We start from the raw sequence: 19,896 nt of genomic DNA on the forward strand, positions 1-19,896 counted from the left end.
CGCTATCTCCTCCCCCCTCTCTCGTCGACCACCATGGCATCGCCCCTCCCAACCCCTAGGAGCCCCTCGCTGCACCACTCGGATGGTCACGCTTCGCTGTTCCGTTCCTCGCCGCCACTAGTCGAGGAGGACGCGTCGGTGTTCCGCTCCTCGCCGCCACTAGTCGAGGAGGACGCATTGGCATTCCGCTCCTCGCCACGACGCCTCGAGGTGGACGTGTTGGCGTTCCCAATCTCGCCAGCACGCGCGCCGGAGGACGCGTCGGCTCCCCGCTACGAGGAGAATGCCGCGCCACCCGCCGAGCCCCCCAGCCTTGAGGAGATCTGGAAAGAAATGGATGTCGCCTTATGGGAGGCTTTGCCTCCAGTAGAGCGCGCCAAAATAGAGGCGGAGAAGAAGGCCGAGGAAGAGAAGCGCACCATGGAACAAGCTGCCTGGGAGGCCTATGTCGCGTCCGATAGAGTCAGGCAATTGGCTCTTTGGCAGAAGGCTCGTGCGAGGGCCGTGAGGGTGGCGGAGGACGCCCGTGCCGACGCCCTGAGTGCTGTCGGGCCCAAGCGCCTCATCTACGCTTGGCGGTACGTGGACCGGGTGCATGTTTCCAGCGAGGAGGAGTACCTGTTGGCGCCGGATCACCACACCGGTGAGATCGCGCTCGCCCGCCGGCAAGCCGCCAATCAGCACCTCGCGAGTTGCAAGGCTGAGGAAGAGGCGTTGTGTCGGCGTGCTGGGAAACGGCCGCGCACCAGGGCACTCATGGCGTGCTGAAAGCGCTCCTACGAGCGCCGTGGATTTTAGGAGGAGTATAATTTTTGTTTCGTAAGGCGATCTCATTAGTTTTGGGACATAAATGATAAATCTCGAACGTTCAGGAATTTTTAGCGTCCTTAATTAAGTATGTAAAAGGGAAAGTTTGGAAACCTTGTGTATTCGTATGCATTTTGCAAGTACGTGCATATAGCACAAACTTTACTATATACTATCACACTACACGTCTCTCTCGATATATGCTTGCAGACTGTGCTACTCCCTCCGTCCAGGTCAATAAGTCATCTTTGGTTGTGCACCGTGACGAAGAAGGAGGGAAGACTTATACAGCTAGACGGAGGGAGTACTACTATTACTTATGTACTCCCTCCGTCCGGGTTTGTTAGGCCTCTCATCATCACAAGCATGTCCCCTTTTATAAGGCCCCGCGTTGGAAAGGTGCATGGATGCAACCATTTCATTGGTTGTATTGAAAGCTATTGTTGTTGGTGCCATGGCAGAAAAGTTAATACACTTCGTGTGTGCTTTTTCATTGGCTGCATGCATGTGAGAGAGTGCATTGGGAGTGGAATGGAAGAATTAATGTGAGCAAATTACTATGTGTCTTGGTCTAAGAGAAGTTGTCTTTAGGCCTAATAAACCCGGTCGGAGGGAGTACGTGCAAATGCACGTTTTAACATTACGATGCGGTTTTTGTAAAAGTAGAAAAACAGAACTAGTCAAGCTTGTAAAACGATTCAATGCAAAACAAATGAAAAAATGCTCGTTTAATTGTTTACTTTTAGCTTCCTTCTCTGTGGTTATTTCTCTGTCGTACTTTGTACGGAGTATCTCATTGGTTGGAAAGGCATGCAAATTCCCAAACCACTTCCTACACCCTGTATCGAATTTTTTGTCTAACAAGTTGTGCCGTGCAATTGGAATTCCAACTTGAGTACTACTACTAGTAGGAGTACCAGGGGCCAGTTCTTTTAGGCTTCTAGATTAGTAATCCCATAACAACTACCTCCGTCCTGGTTTATTGGTCCCCATTGTAATCCGTGTCAAATTTGATCATAGATTTAACTAATGAAATGTTAGTGCATGTCACATTGTAACGCCCTCGATGCGGCTATATCTCCTACGTGTCGAAGCATGACTTAGAGGCATAACCGCATTGAAAGCAATGTCGCAAGTGAGGTAATCTTCACACAACCCATGTATTAGGGAAAGAGATACATAGTTGTCTTACAATCGCCACTTCACACAAATACATGAATAAAGCATTACATCATCCAAGTACAATCAAGGTCCGACTACGGAACCAAAATAAAAGAAGAACCCCAAATGCGACACGGTCCCGATCGACCCCAACTGGGCTCCACTACTGATCAACTAAAACGAAACAACACAAATGGCAAGATCTTCATCGAGCTCCTCCTTGAGCTTGGTTGCGTCATCTGCACGGACTCATCGGCACCTGCAAGCTGGTTTGGAAGTATCTGTGAGCCAGAGGGACTCAGCAATCTCGCACCTTCACGATCAAGACTATTTAAGCTTATGGGTAAGGTAAGGTATGAGGTGGAGCTGCAGCAAGCGAGCATATATGGTGGCTAACATACGCAAATGAGAGCGAGAAGAAAAGGCAAAGCACGATCGATAAACTATGATCAAGAAGTGATCCTAAAACAACCTACGTCAAGCATAACTCCAACACCGTGTTCACTTCCCGGACTCTGCCGGAAAGAGACCATCACGGTAACACACGCTGTTGATTCATTTTAATTAAGGTCAAATTCAGTTTTTCTACAACCGGACGTTAACAAATTCCCATCTTCCCATAACCGTGGGCACGGCTTTCGAAAGTTCAAATCCCTGCAGGGGTGTCCCAACTTAGCCCATGACAAGCTCTCATGGTCAACGAAGGAATAGACCTCCTCCCGAGACATTCTGATCAGGCTCGGTATCCCGGTTCTACAAGACATTTCGACAGGGTAAAACTAAACCAGCAACACCGCCCGAATGTGCCGACAAATCCCGATAGGAGCTGCACATATATCTTTCTCAGGGCACACCGGATCGTCCAATCTTCCGGTAGGCCAACCCAGAGTTGCCCCTGGTGGCCACCGGCGGCTGACAAGTTGGGCCAACACTCAGAGGAGCACTGTCCGGGGGGGGGGGTAAAATAATTATGACCCTCAGGAGTGCGACTCCCAAGGGAAAGGAAAAGGCTAGGTGGCAAATGGTAAAACCAATGTTGGGCATTGCTGGAGGAGCTTTACTTAAGGCGAACTATCAAGGGGTTCCCATTATTACCCAACCGCATAAGGAACGCAAAATCCGGGAACATAACACCGATATGACAGAAACTAGGGCGGCAAGAATGGAACAAAACACCAGGCATAAGGCCGAGCCTTCCACCCTTTACCAAGTATATAGATGCATTAAGTTAATAAGATATATAGTGGTATCCCAACAAGTAAGCATGTTCCATAAAGGAATGACATCTCCATGTTCCAACAAGGAACAAACTTCAATCTTCACCTGCAACTAACAACGCTACAAGAGGGGCTGAGCAAAGCGGTAACATAGCCAAACAACGGTTTGCTAGGACAAGGTGGGTTAGAGGCTTGGTTCAACAATATGGGAGGCATGATAAGCAAGTGGTAGGTATCGCAGCATAGGCATAGCAAAAGAGCGAGCATGTAGCAAAGAAAAGATAGTAGTGATTTCGAGGGTATGGTCATCTTGCCTGAAAACCCGCAAGGAAGAAGAACGAGTCCATGAAGAAGACAAACGGACATAGAAGAACGGGTCCTCACAAACGCGATGTAACCGGAACCAACCCGAAGAAGCAAACACCAGAAAGAAGCACACAACATAGTAAACAACCAACACATGAATATGGTATGATATGCGGGATGCGGTATGCGATGCATATGCATGATTGGACAAGGAATGCATGAACCTGGCCTCAACTTGGAAATCCAAGTGTGCCACTGGAAAGATGAGATGAAATCGCTTGAAAACGATATAAAGAACGTCGGAATCAGAGTTACGGTTTGGAAATGGCAAGCGATTCAAATATGACCACGTTCTGCGACTTACAGCAAGTAGTCATCTAAATGCAACAAGATGAACATGCTACGACACCCAAACAAGACAACAAAATACATGGCAGGGATGCATTCATGATGCTTAACAAAAGATGAACACTGAGCTACGGCCAATTCATCCATTAACAGGTTCAAACAAGCATGGAAAAAATGCATATGGTAAACAGATCTCAGACTTAGTGAAATTAACACTTGTTTGGAATTTCAGATCAGGTAGCACACTTTGAAGCAACAAAACTACATGCTACAGGACCTGAACATGGCAACGTAAAGCATGGCATGGAACTACTCAAAGAGCTTAACAAAAGTCCCTTAGTGACTTTGAGCCAAAAGGGATTAGAAAATACAATTGCAAGCATGTGAACATGGCAAAAACATAATCAGATCACAGATTTTGTGAAAACTGGAGCATGCTGAAACAGATATCAAGTAGGCATGTTTACGAGCCCGATGCACTCACTACAGAGCAAGTCATGATAAACTAAGCTTACACCCATCAAGAATACACAAAATGCAAGCTAGACATGGCAAGAACAATAGCATAGCATGCACAGATCAACTACAACATCCTCGACAAAATCGCTAACAAGTAGACAATCTGCCGAGATTCACGAAATGACAAAAGTAGAGCTCGATTGACTCAAGCTAGGGTGCTCCATAATTGCAAACAAAGACATGGATGGCTAGAGCGCTACAATATCAACAAAACATCCTTACTGACCATCCTCAAAAGAGGCACGGATCACTAGGAAACAACATGAACATATGGCATAATGAGATAAACGGGTCAAGGACTTAGTGGAAATGCTAAGTCCCTGAAATCAGCATTACCAAGTGCACCACTTTGCAAGCTTGTGCTAGTCACCACACACATCACAAAAATACATGGGTTGCACCTCTGGAAAGATGGCAAGACCCTTAACAAAACATATGTAGAGCTCAGGGGCATATCATGCACACGATAATCATGGCAAAAATGGCAAATATCTAAATGGAGCAGCAGATCTGGCAATTGTCTCAAGTAGCACTCTTGTAACAGCATTTAGGGCATCAAGATGAACTCAAATGAAAATGATTCAATGATATGAAATGATGTGCTCTCTGAGACGAACATTTTGATATGCTATATGCATGAATCGTAGCTACGGATGCAAAGTTACGATGCGATGAACCTGGGCATATGAAACTGGGAATTTCGAGGACTTAGTAGAAATTGGACTTCTCCGAGAAAGTCAAGCCGGGACGGAGTCGTGCGGGACGGAGGGATCCGGATCTGGACGGGGCGTTTGGTTGAGGGGAGGGGTGGATCTGATCCACTCCGAGTGGATCCGGCCGGAGTCTACTCCGGCGAACTCCGCGAGCTCCGACGAGGGGTGACTCGGGCTCCGGCGAGTGAACGAAGTCGAGGAGGAGGTCCAGCGATGCCCGCGGGCTACGGGCGGCGCGGGGCGCCACGCCGGCGACGAGGAAGCTTGGCGGCGGGGCGGAGCTGGCCGGAGATGATGCGGGCGGCGCGTGGCAGTTCTGGCGAGGGTGAGGCGCGGTTGCGCGCGACGGCCGGCGGCGAAGGCACGCGGGCGCGGGCGGTGGCTCGGGCGCCAGGCGGCGGCGCGGTGTACCTGGCCGGGGGGGGGGATCTAGGCCTCTCGGGCCCGCGCGGGAGAGGCGGCGGGGCAGGCCAGGTTGCGGCGCGCAGTAGGCTGGCGGCGGTGGCGGGGTGACGAGCGGACATGTCCATCCGGCGAGGATGTGTCTGACGGCGCGGAGGGAGTTGGATCTAGGGTTTGGGGTAGGAAAAATCCGAAAATTTCGGGGGAGACACATATTTATAGGTAGAGGGAGCTAGGAGAGTCCAAATGAGGTGCAGTTTTCGGCCACGCGATCTTGATCGAACAACCGAGATGATGGAGGAGGTTTAGGTGGGTTTTGGGCCACTTTGGAAGGGTGTTGGGCTGCAACACACACGAGGTCTGTTCGGCCCCTCGGTTAACCGTTGGAGTATCAAACGAAGTCCAAATGGCACGAAAATTGACAGGCGGTCTACCGGTAGTAAACGAAGGCCTCTTGGCAAGTCTCGGTCCAATCCGGAAATGTTTAACCCCCACACACGAAAGAAAGGTAGAAAAGAGCACCGGAGGAGAACGGAGCGCCGGATTGGAAAACGGACAACGAGGAAAATGCTCGGATGCATAAGATGAACAAGTATGCAAATGAAATGCACATGATGACATGATATGCAATGCATGACACGCAAGCAATGACAAGGCAACAACAGCGAATAACTGGAGGACACGTGGCACATCGGTCTCGGGGCGTTACACACATGCACTACTCCATCCGTCTAGGTGAGTAAGTCATCTTAGGCTGTGCACCGTGACCAAGGAGGAGGAGAAAATGAGAAACGTTAATGTTTATTTGCTAATTAATAGTATTGCATGCAATGAACTAACCACTGCATGTCATGTTTGATATCTCAAGTCATTAAAAGCATGCACACTCTTTATCTCTTATTGGTTGATATGTCAAGAAACAAGAAACGAGGTAGAAGTTAATGCACCGCGTTAAGTGTTTTGGGATTATTTGGTTTTTGTAAGATGACTTACACACCTAGACAGAGGGATTACAATGGTGAGGAATAAACCAGTTAAATCTTTGGTCAAAATTTAGCACAAATTACAATGGTGAGGAATAAACCGGGACCGAGTAGTAGTTTAGAAGCCCAAATAAATGAGTGAGGCGCCTTATTGTTACTCTCCACTTTGACTAGTCTTGTGGGAAAAGCTGGGGAAGCGGCCAAAAGAACTGGCCCTAGGAGTAGTAGCTAGGGATCGAGTTTGCGAGATGAACCGGAGAAAGTAAATGCAGAGAGATGAAATGCAAAAAAGATGGAGGGATGTGATGGTTGCTTGTCCGTTTATTTTACCAAGCCACTTATTACTGGGAGTGGTTGGGTATTGTGATATGACGGCTTTACTGCCGCGCCACGAGCGGGTGAGAGGTGAGACTCCCGTGCAGCGCCGCCCTCTACACTTGTACTACATCGGTCGTGGTTTATTAGTCCCCCATTGAATTTGACTGAAGATTTAACTGACAAAATGTTAGTGCATGTCAACAAAAACTATATCGTTGGATTCGTATTTGAACATAGTTTTGAATGATATAATTTTAGGTGACATGCATCAGCATTTATCGTACTATATATAATGTTAGTTCAATTTTTGGTCGTACTAATCTATAGTAGTAAGGTGCCCGTGCGTTGCACCGAAGAGTGAAATGCATTGATCGGGGAGTTGTTTATTTTGACAAAGGATGTGGGGGTCATCTCATGTGTAACGGGTATCGATAGGTTTCTTCGGATATTATTTCATCTCTAGAGCTCACAAACATCCGGGTGAAATAGATAAAAAGGTATCTTTTGCAAACAAAAGCGTTCAACTGTTCAACCTGCATCCAAAACTTGTGAAGAAATAACACTTATTGTGCTTTGCAAGAAATGATCTTTAAGAATTAGTTTTTGAGTATCGATTGTTATACATGTTGGCTACAGATGACATGGCACTTTCTTATAGTCAACAGTTGGCTATACTATTAAGTAATATTAACCATGCCCTTATACACCTAGACGGAGGGATTAAATCAGGATGACTTGCAAGCGGGCAGAGGAGATGTAAGAAATGGTTCATCGTAAGTCTTTCACCAGTACTGTAGTAAAAATTCATACATGGAAGATTCTAGACTAAACCATAAACGGATACACTTTTATTCATGCGCGATACTCCAATAGAGCAAGATCCTGCATGGAAGTCTCCACATGCTTAGACAGCGGATTACATTGAGCGAAGACTAATGATCAACATTTAACTTGATAATGCGTATGTCCAGGTGAACCTCCTTGGAGTCCCCGTGCACCGCGTCGGTGGGTAAAGGATGCCATGGGTTTTCCAAGTCCACATTGGCGGATAGTCCCAGCTCCCCAGAGTCCAAGTCCGTTCGATGAGGCCGGTGTCGCCGCCCACGCGACCCGGAGGGGTAGTAACACTGACCACGCACCCGTACATCGGCCTCGTGTCAGTGTCAGCGTCAGCGGCGTCGCCCCGCACATTACAGAGACGGGGCGGCGGCCTGCGCGGCCTCGCCGGTGCCCATGATCAAGAGGAAGACGCTTCTGTCCTCCTCCGAGACTAGCAGGCGGTGGTGATCCTCCAGCGACTCCGGCATGGTGAACGGGTAGCACGTCTCGTACTTGATGTTCTCCGCCAAGGGCCAGCAGTGACCGCTGCACGCATCCGTGAGGTGATGCACCATGTCCGCAGGCGAGCCACAAAATGGCATCGGGCACTCATAGCAGTGGACAAAGGGCTCCTTGGAGGCATCGACCAGGCCGTCCATGAAACGGGAGTGGCTGTAGGGGACATTGCGCCAGTTGAATATATGAGCAAATTACTACAAGATTTAATCTGAATAAGCACAAAATAAATCATGAATTCTACCATGATTTCGAATAGGAAGGACAGAAACACATACGGTGCAACGGGAGCAGCACCGTTGGCGTTGAGGTTGTCGCCCATGTCCAAACACCACGTAGACACGGTCTTTGAGCATGGTTCGTAGTCGTTCCATGCTCGGGCATTGAAGTTTGTAACTATTTTAGATTAGAATATACTACTCCTCCGGTGCTAGTAGTAGAGCAGAGTCCTACTCTACTCAAGCAAGTTAGGGCATAGCATTGTAGGGAGTACCAGTACTGTGATCACTCAAGCAAGTTGTCTGGCATCGACATGACCCTACGCTGCTGGTATGTGTCTCGTAAGTCAAGCGGCGTGCTGTAGTCATCATCACCTTTCCACTTCCCGCATCACATATTCGCTTCTCCATCTTTGTCCGCACATAATCTCTTCCAATCTTCCATCCCCGCTAAGGTGCCTCCCCCTCGTCTGAAACCGAAACCCAAGCACTAACAATGGCAGAATCGAGCAGCGTCTGCCGAAAGAGTGGTTGGAATTCGCTCCCCATAGAGGTAATCAAGCTCATTGTTTCGCGTGGAGACAATCTCAGTACCATGCCGCTCACTGCGTGCTCGTCGGGGCTGTACCGTTTACTCAAAGCCCTCAGGCTGGAGCTTTTTAAGTCAGCTCCTTGCTTGCTGATGCCGCCTGATCTTCAGAAACGGCGTGTCACATAGCATAACGATCGTAGGGTGGCAAGCATAAACCCCCTTGACTGCTATCCAATCCTCGTCAGCCTCAACTACATTAACGGTATGTATTGGGTCGACATGAACACGTCTTGGATGGTGCTTGTCGACGGTCGCGGCAGCTGGATACTCGTGGAGGTCTTCACTCTTCTGGCCTGCTTACTGCTTCTGTTGCACCCCCAGCCCTGGTTGCTGCTGCTGCTGTTTTCAATGTACAATCAGTAGTATATTTCATCTGTTGGTTGAATAAATGTGTTGTTAGAACGAAAAACACAATGTTTTGGAAGTCGTTGCACGGTTCGATCCTTTAGTGCCCCGTACCGTACATAGCGCATACTATCTTTTTGTACGGAACACATTTTCCACTTGTTGATAACATGCAGCCCACTAATGAAGGCCCAATAGAGAAGTCCATAATTAACTGGAAGGGAGGCTCCACATGAATCCGGCCTAGGTACATGCTCATGGTCCCCTAAACATAAATAAGTAAGTAAATAAATAAATAAATAAAGCTAAATGCTCATGCACCAGTTCTTTGGGAAAATAGGTAGCCCAGTATTTCTTTTTGAAGAATACCCAAGCTAGGCCTATTTGTTTTCTCCGAAGTACTGGTCTGCAAATCTTTCAAGACAAGGAGGGATGCATTCCGGCCTGGCTTAAGAGTATGATACATGTCTGTTAAAAGTAATATCAAAAGGGGTTGAAAATTCCAAAAAAATTAGCAAATGGGATATAAGTTTCTTTTCTGTTTTTGTTCTTCACTGATATCTTATACGTATTTCATTGGATTTAACATGACATAGTACTAATTAATTTTTAAATTTGTTTTAGTATGGCTATTAATTTTTGGATTAAGAATATTTCGTTCCCCAGCAAAAATTTGTGAATTTTTTCAAAATTTCCCACATATTTAGTTAATTTTTTGACCCTGGTACTGACCAAAAAATGGCCAGCAATTCTAAAAATGGAAAATGGGCTGCAATAAAATCCATATGAATTGGAAAATGAGTAAAAATTATAAAAATAATAGCAAATGGGTTGTACATGCCACAGATTTCGAGGCTGACTTGTTTACGCAAGGCTTTGTCAGTGAACACATGATTCTAGCAGCAGTGACTGTTGGATATCCATCCAACGGCTTGCTGTTTGGTACTCCATCCAACGGCTGACGTGCTTCTTCAATCTCTGATCTTCCTATGCTCCAGCCGCCTAAACTAGCACCAGCGGGACTGCCTGCTCCCTCCTCTTGTGGCCCGCTGTATGCCGCACAGGCTTCCCCGGCCCACCCTATTCCCTCCGCTGGCCTGGCCGCACGCAATCAACTGCCTCCTTATTACGCGAAAAAAAGATTCCTCCCACTGACATTTGGGGCGCACCGGTTGGGAGGCTGACCTGTGGGCCTACTAAGTTGACGCGTATGCAGGGCTTGTCAACTTAGTCAACAAACGATTCTAGCAGCAGTAACCGTTGGATTTGAATCGAATGGTCCTGTTGCTTCTTCAATCGCTGCTCTTCTTGCACCAGCTGCCCAAACCAGCACCGGGGAGACCGCCTGCTCCTGCCTCCAGTGGCCGGCTATGCTGCCGTTGAGGCCTCATCGCCCCCTACTACTCCCACTGCTAGCCAGGCCCTGCGGCGACGGCAGCCTCACACCGCAGTCGAACCAGTGAACCCTCATACTCCTCTCCGCATGGGCATCCATTGTCGCGTCTTCCCCGGCTCCATGTCGTCCCCTTCCTAGGCCTCGCCGTCGTCCACCGCCTTGGTGCTCTCGGCGCGGCGTGGTCAACGTGGTTAACGACATTCCATCGGAATAGTACTGTACGTGAAGAGGCTGACAGCTGGGTCCACGGCCACAACCCAGTTTTTTTGTGATTTGCCAAGTAAGTCGCTTTGTCAGGCCTGTTGGGCTGCAAATCTTTCAAGACGAGGAGAGCTTTCATTCGGCTGGCCGAGAAAATGGCCCATCAGTAATGAGAAATGGGTGTACATTTTTAAAACACATCAAACGCAATTAGTTTCAAATATTCTTTTTTCATTTCAAGATTTTAAATTACATTAATTTTTATGCGTGGAGAATTTGTTGGATTTTATATTGATATACATTTATTTTTAAAATCAGTTTGAATGTGAGTCGAAATTTCGGGATTAAAAACAGTTCGGACCGCACCGAAATATGCAAAATTTCGTATAATTTTTAACCGTGGCCACAATATGGTGTAATGCTAACAAAAAGAATATGGGCTCCAAAAAAACCTTAAGAATTAGCAAATGGGCTGTAAATTATTAGAAATAATGGCAGATGGGTTGTATGCTGTTTTCCACAGATTTGAGGCTTTCCTAAAAAAAGGTTGACGCACAAGCAGTGACTGTTGGATGTCCATCCAACGGCCGTCGTGCTTCTTCAATCTCTGCTCTTCCTGCTCCAGCCGCTCAAACAAGCGCCGGCGGGACTGCCTGCTCCCTCCTCCCCCCGGCCGGCTGTGCTGCCGCGCAGCCTCACCGCCCCACCGTACTCCCATCGCTGGCCTAGCCATCCCTCTACTCACCCACACTGCTGTTATTCTCCGGCGACGGCAGACGAACCAGTAAACCCTCGTATCAGTCGTACTCCCCTCCGCGTGGGAAACAACTGCCGAGTCTTCCCTGCCTCCGTGTCGTTCCCTTCCTAGGCCTCGCCGTCGTCCACCGCCCTGGTGCTCTCGGCGCGGCCTGGTCAACGTGGTCAACGACCGACATGCATCTGAAGTGGACTGTACATGGAGAGGCCGACAGCTGGGTCCACGGCCGCATGGAAGGAAATGCCTCCTTATTACACGCAAAATAATGATTCCTCCACCAGACATCAGGGACCCACCAAAAGGGCCTCTGTATTTCGCGAAAAAAACGTTACCTCCGCTGACAGCTCGGACCCACCAGCTATATCTTCGCACGCAAGGAAGTGCCTCCTTATTACGCACAAAAAAAAATGAATACTCCCCCTGTTAGCTGGGCCCAGCATAGTGGCAGGCTGACTTGTGGGCCTACTAAGTTGACGGGGACGGAGCACTTTCTCAACTTAGTCAATATGCACGATTCTTGCTCCAGTGACCTTACGATGTCCATCCAACGGCCGTAGTGCTTCTTCAACCTCTGGTCTTCTTGCTCCAGCCGCCCAAACCAGCCGGGTCGTGCCTCGTGCTCCTGCCTCCCGTGGTCGGCTGCGATGCGATGGAGGCCTCACCGCCCCCTACTACTCCCACCGCTGGCCAGGCCATCCCTCTACTCACCCACACCCCCTGTTATTCTGCGGCGACGGCAACCTCACACTATAGCGAACCAGTGAACCCTCATACTCCTCTATGCGTGGGCATCCACTCCCGCGTCTTCCCCGGCTCCATGTCGTCCCCTTCCTAGGCCTCGTCGTCGTCCACCGCCCTGGTGCTCTTGGCACGGCGTGGTCAATGTGGTCAAGGAACGGCTTCCATCGGACGTGGACTATACGTGGAGAGGCTGACAGCTGGGTCCATGGCCGCAGCAAGGAAGTGCCTCCTTATTACGTGCAAAATAATTATTCCTCCACCTGACAGCTGGGAACCACCGGATGGGCCACCATATTTTGCCAAAAAAATGTTCCCCCCTGACTGCTGGGACCCGCCAGCTACATCTTCGCATGCAAGGAAGTGCCTAACAGTCGGGACCCACCTGGTCGAAGCGTACGTAGCGTTGTCACTCTGGTCGCGAACGTGTACGTACATATATACTGGTGGATGTAGAGGCGCGCACATATCATATATACATACGTATAGTGGCCAGGGTGCAAGAAAGAAAATACGGCCACGTATGTGTACATACGGGCGGGGTCTCGAACGCCTACTCGCGCATACGTACGGCCAGGGCTCGTGTACCTGGCTGGGTCGGAACGGAGAAACAGCATCGTTGTCGTGTTCATGGGGAGGCAACGGAATGTGTCGTCTTCATGGGGAGGCAACGGAATCCGTCGTGTTCATGGGGAGGCAACGGAATGCGTCGTGTTCATCGGGAGGCAACGGAACGTGTGGGAGCCAACCGGCTGGGTCGAAACGGAATGCGTGGTCATGTTCATCTGGAGGCCTTGGACGGAACAGGGGATGGAAATGAGGCCTGGCGTACCGCAAAACAGAGGAAATGGACCTCCTACGTTCGGAATGGGGTCCTGTTGATCGGGAGGGGTGTGGCGTACCGCAAAACGGAGGAAACAGACCTCCTATGGTCGAAACGGGGGTCCTGTTGATCGGGAGGGGTGTGGTGTACCGCAAAACGGACGAAACGGACTTCCTACGGTCGAAACGGGGGTCCTGTTGATCGGGAAGGGGTGTGGCGTACCGCAAAACGGACGAAACGGACCTCCTACGGTTGAAACGGGGGTCCTCTTGATCGGGAAGGGGTGTGGCGTACCGCAAAACGGACGAAACGGACCTCCTATGGTCGAAACGGGGGTCCTGTTCATCGGGAGGGGTGTGGCATACCGCAAAACGGGACTCCACGGGATATTGTTCATCTCCACCGTCGACCTCCTCCAGCCTCCACGGGCTACCGTCAACCTCCTCCAACCTCCACGGGCTCCTATTCATCCAGCCTCCACCGCGCGCTACTCCACCAGCTACTGTTCAACCACCCCTCCACGGGCACCCCTCCACCATCTACTGTTCATCCAGCCCTCCACACCACGGGGTCCTGTTCAACCACCCCTCCACCGTCTACTGTTCATCCAGCCCTCCACACCACGGGGTCCTGTTCATCCAGAGGCAACGCCACCGCTTACTGTTCATCCAACCCCCCCCCCTCCGCAACGCTCACTGTTCATCTAATTGATCGACTTTAGTTAGCAGTAGTAGCGAAGGAATCGCTCGATCGGGTTCAGTTAACAGCCATCGGTTGATCGCTCGGGTTCAGTAATGCGTAGCCTGAAGTGCAATCGCTTGGTTTCAGTTAGAGCCCAACACCTCGCTCGGGTTCAATTAGAGCCAACGCCTCGCACACATGCGCGTACGTGTACGAGAGAAACGTGCATCGCTCGGCCCCCGACCTCCCACCGTAACCGGGAACTCCCTGAAATTTTCCTCCCCCTCGCTTCTACCATGGTTTTTCCATCATGGACGGCCCAAAGAATGTCATGCAGCTGCGTCTCCGGCCCGCCCAGGACGAAAAGCCCATTTTTTGTCGTGATTTTTTGTCATAGAAGTAGGAGCCCACCACATCTATGATGATACCGGGTTTTGTCACAATTATCGTGATAGAAGAGTCATATGTATGACAGGAAAAAAATTTGTTTGGCCCAAAATGTCACGGATGTGTCTTTTTTTGTAGTGTAACCAGCGCTCATAGTAGCTCCTGGGTATTTGATACTGGTGCAGTTGCTCATATTTGTAACTCAAAATAGGAGCTGCAGAATAAGCGGAGACTGGCGAAGGACGAGGTGACGATGCGCGTCGGGAATGGTTCCAAGGTCGATGTGATCGCCGTCGGCACGGTACCTCTACATTTACCTACAGGATTAGTTTTAAACCTGAATAATTGTTATTTAGTACCAGCTTCGAGCATGAACATTGTATCTGGATCTCATTTAATGCGGGATGGCAACTCATTTAAATATGAGAATAACGGTTGTTCTATTTATATGAGAGACATGTTTTATGGTCATGCCCCGCTGGTCAATGGTTTATTCTTATTTAATCTCGAGCGTGATGTTACACATATTTATAGTGTGAATGCCAAAAGATGTAAGGTTGATAATGATAGTCCCACATACTTGTGGCACTGCTGCCTTGGTCATATTGGTGTCAAACGCATGAAGAAACTCCATGCAGATGGACTTTTGGAGTCTCTTGATTATGAATCATTTGACACGTAAGAAACCATGCCTCATGGGAAAAATGACCAAGACTCCATTCTCTGGAACAATGGAGTGAGCAACCAACTTATTGGAAATCATACATACTGATGTGTGCGGTCCAATGAGTGTTGAGGCTCGTGGTGGTTATCGTTATGTCCTCACCCTCACTAATGACTTAAGTAGATATGGGTATGTCTACTTGATGAAACACAAGTCTGAGACCTATGAAAGTTCAAGGAATTTCAGAGTGAGGTTGAGAATCAACGTGACAGGAAAATAAAGTTCTTATGATCAGATCGTGGAGGGGAATATTTGAGTCACGAATTTTGCACGCACTTAAGGAAATGTGGAATTGTTTCACAACTCACGCCGCCTGGAACACCTTAGCATAATGGTGTGTCCGAACGTCGTAATCGCACTCTATTGGATATGGTGCGATCTATGATGTCTCTTACTGATCTACCGCTATCATTTTGGGGTTATGCTTTAGAGACTGCCGCATTCACTTTAAATAGGGCTCCGCCGAAATCCATTGAGACGACACCGTATGAATTATTGTTTGGAAAGAAACATAAGTTGTCGTTTCTGAAAGTTTGGGGATGCGATGCTTATGTTAAGAAACTTCAACCTAAAAAGCTCGAACCCAAGTAGAAAAAATGTGTCTTCATAGGATACCCTAAGGAAACTATTGGGTATACCTTCTACCTTAGATCTGAAGGCAATACCTTTGTTGCCAAGAATGGATCCTTTCTAGAGAAAGAGTTTCTCTCGAAAGAAGTAAATGGGAGGAAAGTAGAACTTGATGATGTACTACCTCTTGAACTGGAAAGTAGCACAACTCAAGAAAATGTTTATGTGGTGGCTGCACTGACTAGGGAGGAAGTTAATGATGATGATCAAGGAACTTCGGATCAAGTTACTACTGAACTTCGTAGGTCCACAAGGACACGTTCCACACCAGAATGGTATGGCAACCCTGTCCTAGAAATCATGTATTTAGACAATGGTGAACCTTCAAACTATGAAGAAGCGATGGCGGGCCCAGATTCCAACAAATGGCTTGAAGCCATGAAATCCGAGATAGGATCCATGTATGAAAACAAAGTATGGACTTTGACAGACTTGCCCCATGATCGGTGAGCCATAGAAAATAAATGGATCTTTAAGAAGAAGACAGACGCGGATGGTAATGTAACCATCTATAAGGCTCAGCTTGTCGCTAAGGGTTCTCGACAAGTTCAAGGGGTTGACTACGATGAGACCTTCTCACCCGTAACGAAGCTGAAGTCTGTCTGAATCATGTTAGCAATTGCCGCATTCTATGATTATGAGATATGGCAAATGGATGTCAAAACGGCATTCCTTAATGGTTTCCTTCAGGAAGAATTGTATATGATGCAGTCGGAAGGTTTTGTCGATCCTAAGAATGCTGACAAGGTATGCAAGCTCCAACGCTCGATCTATGGGCTGGTGCAATCATCTCGGAGTTGGAACATTTATTTTGATGAGATGATCAAAGCGTTTGGGTTTACACAGATTTATGGAAAAGCCTGTGTTTACAAAAAAGTGAGTGGGAGCTCTGTAGCATTTCTCATATTATATGTGGATGACATACTATTGATGGGAAATGATATAGAACTCTTGGAAAGCATAAAGGCCTACTTGAATAAGTGTTTTTCAATGAAGGACCTTGGAGAAGCTTCTTATACATTAGGCATCAAGATCTGTAGAGATAGATCGAGACGCCTCATTGGTCTTTCACAAAGCACGTACCTTGACAAGATATTGAAGAAGTTCAATATGGATCAGTCCAACAAGGGGTTCTTGCCTGTATTGCAAGGTGCGAGATTGAGCACAACTCAATGCCCGACCACGGCAAAAGATAGAGAAAAGATGAGTGTTATCCCCTATGCCTCGGCCATAGGGTCTATTATGTATGCCATGCTGTGTACTAGACCTGATGTAAACCTTGCCGTAAGTTTGGTGGGAAGGTAGCAAAGTAATCCCGGCATGGAACACTGGACAGCGGTCAAGAATATCATGAAGTACCTGAAAAGGACTAAGGATATGTTTCTCGTTTATGGAGGTGAAGAAGAGCTCGTTGTAAAGGTTTACATTATGCTAGCTTCGACACAGATCTGGATGACTCCAAGTCACAAACCGGATACGTGTATATTTTGAATGGTGGGGCAGTCAGCTGGTGCAGTTGCAAGCAAAGCGTCGTGCCGGGATCTATATGTGAAGCGGAGTACATGGCAGCCTCGGAGGAAGCACATGAAGCAATCTGGATGAAGGAGTTCATTACCGACCTAGGAGTTATTCCCAATGCGTCGGGCCCGATGACTCTCTTCTATGACAACACTGGAGCTATTGCCCTTGCCAAGGAGCCTAGGTTTCACAAGAAGACCAGGCATATGAAGCGTCGCTTCAACTCCATTCGTGAACATGTTCGAGATGGAGACATAGAGATTTGTAAAGTGCATACGGACTTGAATGTCACAGATCCGTTGACTAAACCTCTTCCACGTGCAAAGCATGATCAACACCAGAACTCTATGGGTGTTTGAGTCATCCCAATGTAACTAGGTTATTGACTCTAGTGCAAGTGGGAGACTATTGGAAATATGCCCTAGAGGCAATAATAAAATGGTTATTATTATATTTCCTTGTTCATGATAATGGTCTATTGTTCATGCTATTATTGTGTTATCCGAAAATCGTAATACATGTGTGAATACATAGACCACAACATGTCCCTAGTGAGCCTCTAGTTGACTAGCTCGTTGATCAATAGATGGTTACGGTTTCCTAACCATGGACATAGGATGTCATTGATAACGGGATCACATCATTAAGATAATGATGTGATGGACAAGACCCAATCCTAAGCATAGCACAAGATCGTGTAGTTCGTCTGCTAAAGCTTTTCTAATGTCGAGTATCCTTACCTTAGACCATGAGATTGTGCAACTCCCGGATATCATAAGGGTACTTTGGGTGTGCCAAATGTCACAATGTAACTGGGTGGCTATAAATGTACACTACGGGTATCCCCGAAAGTATCTGTTGGGTTGGCACGAATTGAGACTAGGATTTGTCACTCCGTATGACGGAGAGGTATCTCTGGGCCCACTCGGTAGGACATCATCATAATGAGCTCAGTGTGACCAAGGAGTTGATCACGGGATGATGTGTTACAGGAACAAGTAAATAGACTTGTCGTAACGAGATTGAACAAGGTATCGGTATACCGACGATCAAATCTCGGGCAAGTATCGTACCGATAGACAAAGGGAATTGTATACAGGATTGATTGAATCCTCGATATTGTGGTTGATCCGATGAGATTATCGTGGAGCATGTGGGAGCCAACATGGGTATCCAGATCCTGCTGTTGGTTATTGACCGGAGAGTTGTCTCAGTCATGTCTACGTGTCTCCCGAACCCGTAGGGACTACACACTTATGGTTCGGTGACGATAGAGTTGTAGAGATATTAGTATGCGGTTAACCGAAAGTTTTTTTGGAGTCCCGGATGAGATCCAGGACATCACGAGGAGTTCCGGAATGGTCCGGAGGTAAAGATTTATATATAGAAGTCCAGTTTCGGCCACCGGGAGAGCTTCGGGGGTCACCTGTATTGTACCGGGACCACCGGAAGGGTCCCGGGGGTCCATCGGGTGGGGCCACCTATCCCGGAGGGCCCCATGGGCTGAAGTGGTGTGGGAACCAGCCCCTGCTGGGCTGGTGCGCCCCACCCAAGGGCCCAAGGCACCTAGGGTTGGAAACCCTAGGGGGCCGTTGCCCCCCGAGGGGGCATGCGCCCCGTGGTTGGAAACCCTAAGGGGGCCGTTGCCCCCCGAGGGCCCCCCCTATAGATGGGATCTCCAAGGGGGCATGCGCCCCCCTAGCCCCTATATATAGTGGAGGGGAGGGAGGACAGCCGCACCCTATGCCCTGGCGCCTCCCTCTCCCTCCTGTGACACCCCTTCCTCCTTTAGTAGCGCTTGGCGAAGCCCTGCTGGAAACCTGCTGCTTCCACCACCATGCCATCGTGCTGCTGGATCTCCATCAACTTCTCCTCCCCCCCCTTACTGGATCAAGAAGGAGGAGACGTCTCCACTCCATATGTGTGTTGAATGCGGAGGTGCCGTCCGTTCGGCGCTAGGATCATCGGTGATTTGGATCACGACGAGTACGACTCCATCAACCCCGTTCTCTTGAACGCTTCCGCTCACGATCTACATGGGTATGTAGATCTACTCCTCTATCTCTCGTTGCTAGATGACTCCATTGATTGATCTTGGTGATGCGTAGAAAATTTTAAATTTCTGCTATGAGCTCCAACATTTATCCCTCTACATCATGTCATCTTGCCTAATGTGTTACTCTGTTCTTATGAACTTAATACTCTAGATGTATGATGGATAGCAGTCGATGTGTGGAGTAATAGTAGTAGATGCAGAATCGTTTCGGTCTACTTGTCGCGGACGTGATCCCTATATACATGATCATGCCTAGATATTCTCATAATTATGCATTTTTCTATCAATTGCTCGATAGTAATTTGTTTACCCACCGTAACACTTATGCTATCTTGAGAGAAGCTAGTAGTGAAACCTATGGCCCCCGGGTCTATTTTCCATCATATACGTTTCCAATCTATTTTATTCTGCAACCTTTATTTTCCAATTTATATCATAAAAATACCAAAAATATTTATCTTATTATCTCTATCAGATCTCACTCTCGTAAGTGACCGTGAAGGGATTGACAACCCCTTTATCGCGTTGGTTGCGAGGTTCTTATTTGTTTGTGTAGGTGCAAGGTGACTTGCGTGTAGTCTCCTGCTGGATTGATACCTTGGTTCTCAAAAACTGGGGGAAATACTTACGCAACTTTGCTGCATCACCCTTTCCACTTCAAGGGAAAACCAACGCAGTGCTCAAGAGGTAGAACGCGGTGACCATCTTCCCCAAATACCCT

Source organism: Triticum urartu, chromosome 4 (genome assembly GCF_003073215.2).
Source record: "Triticum urartu cultivar G1812 chromosome 4, Tu2.1, whole genome shotgun sequence".
NCBI lineage: Eukaryota > Viridiplantae > Streptophyta > Magnoliopsida > Poales > Poaceae > Triticum > Triticum urartu.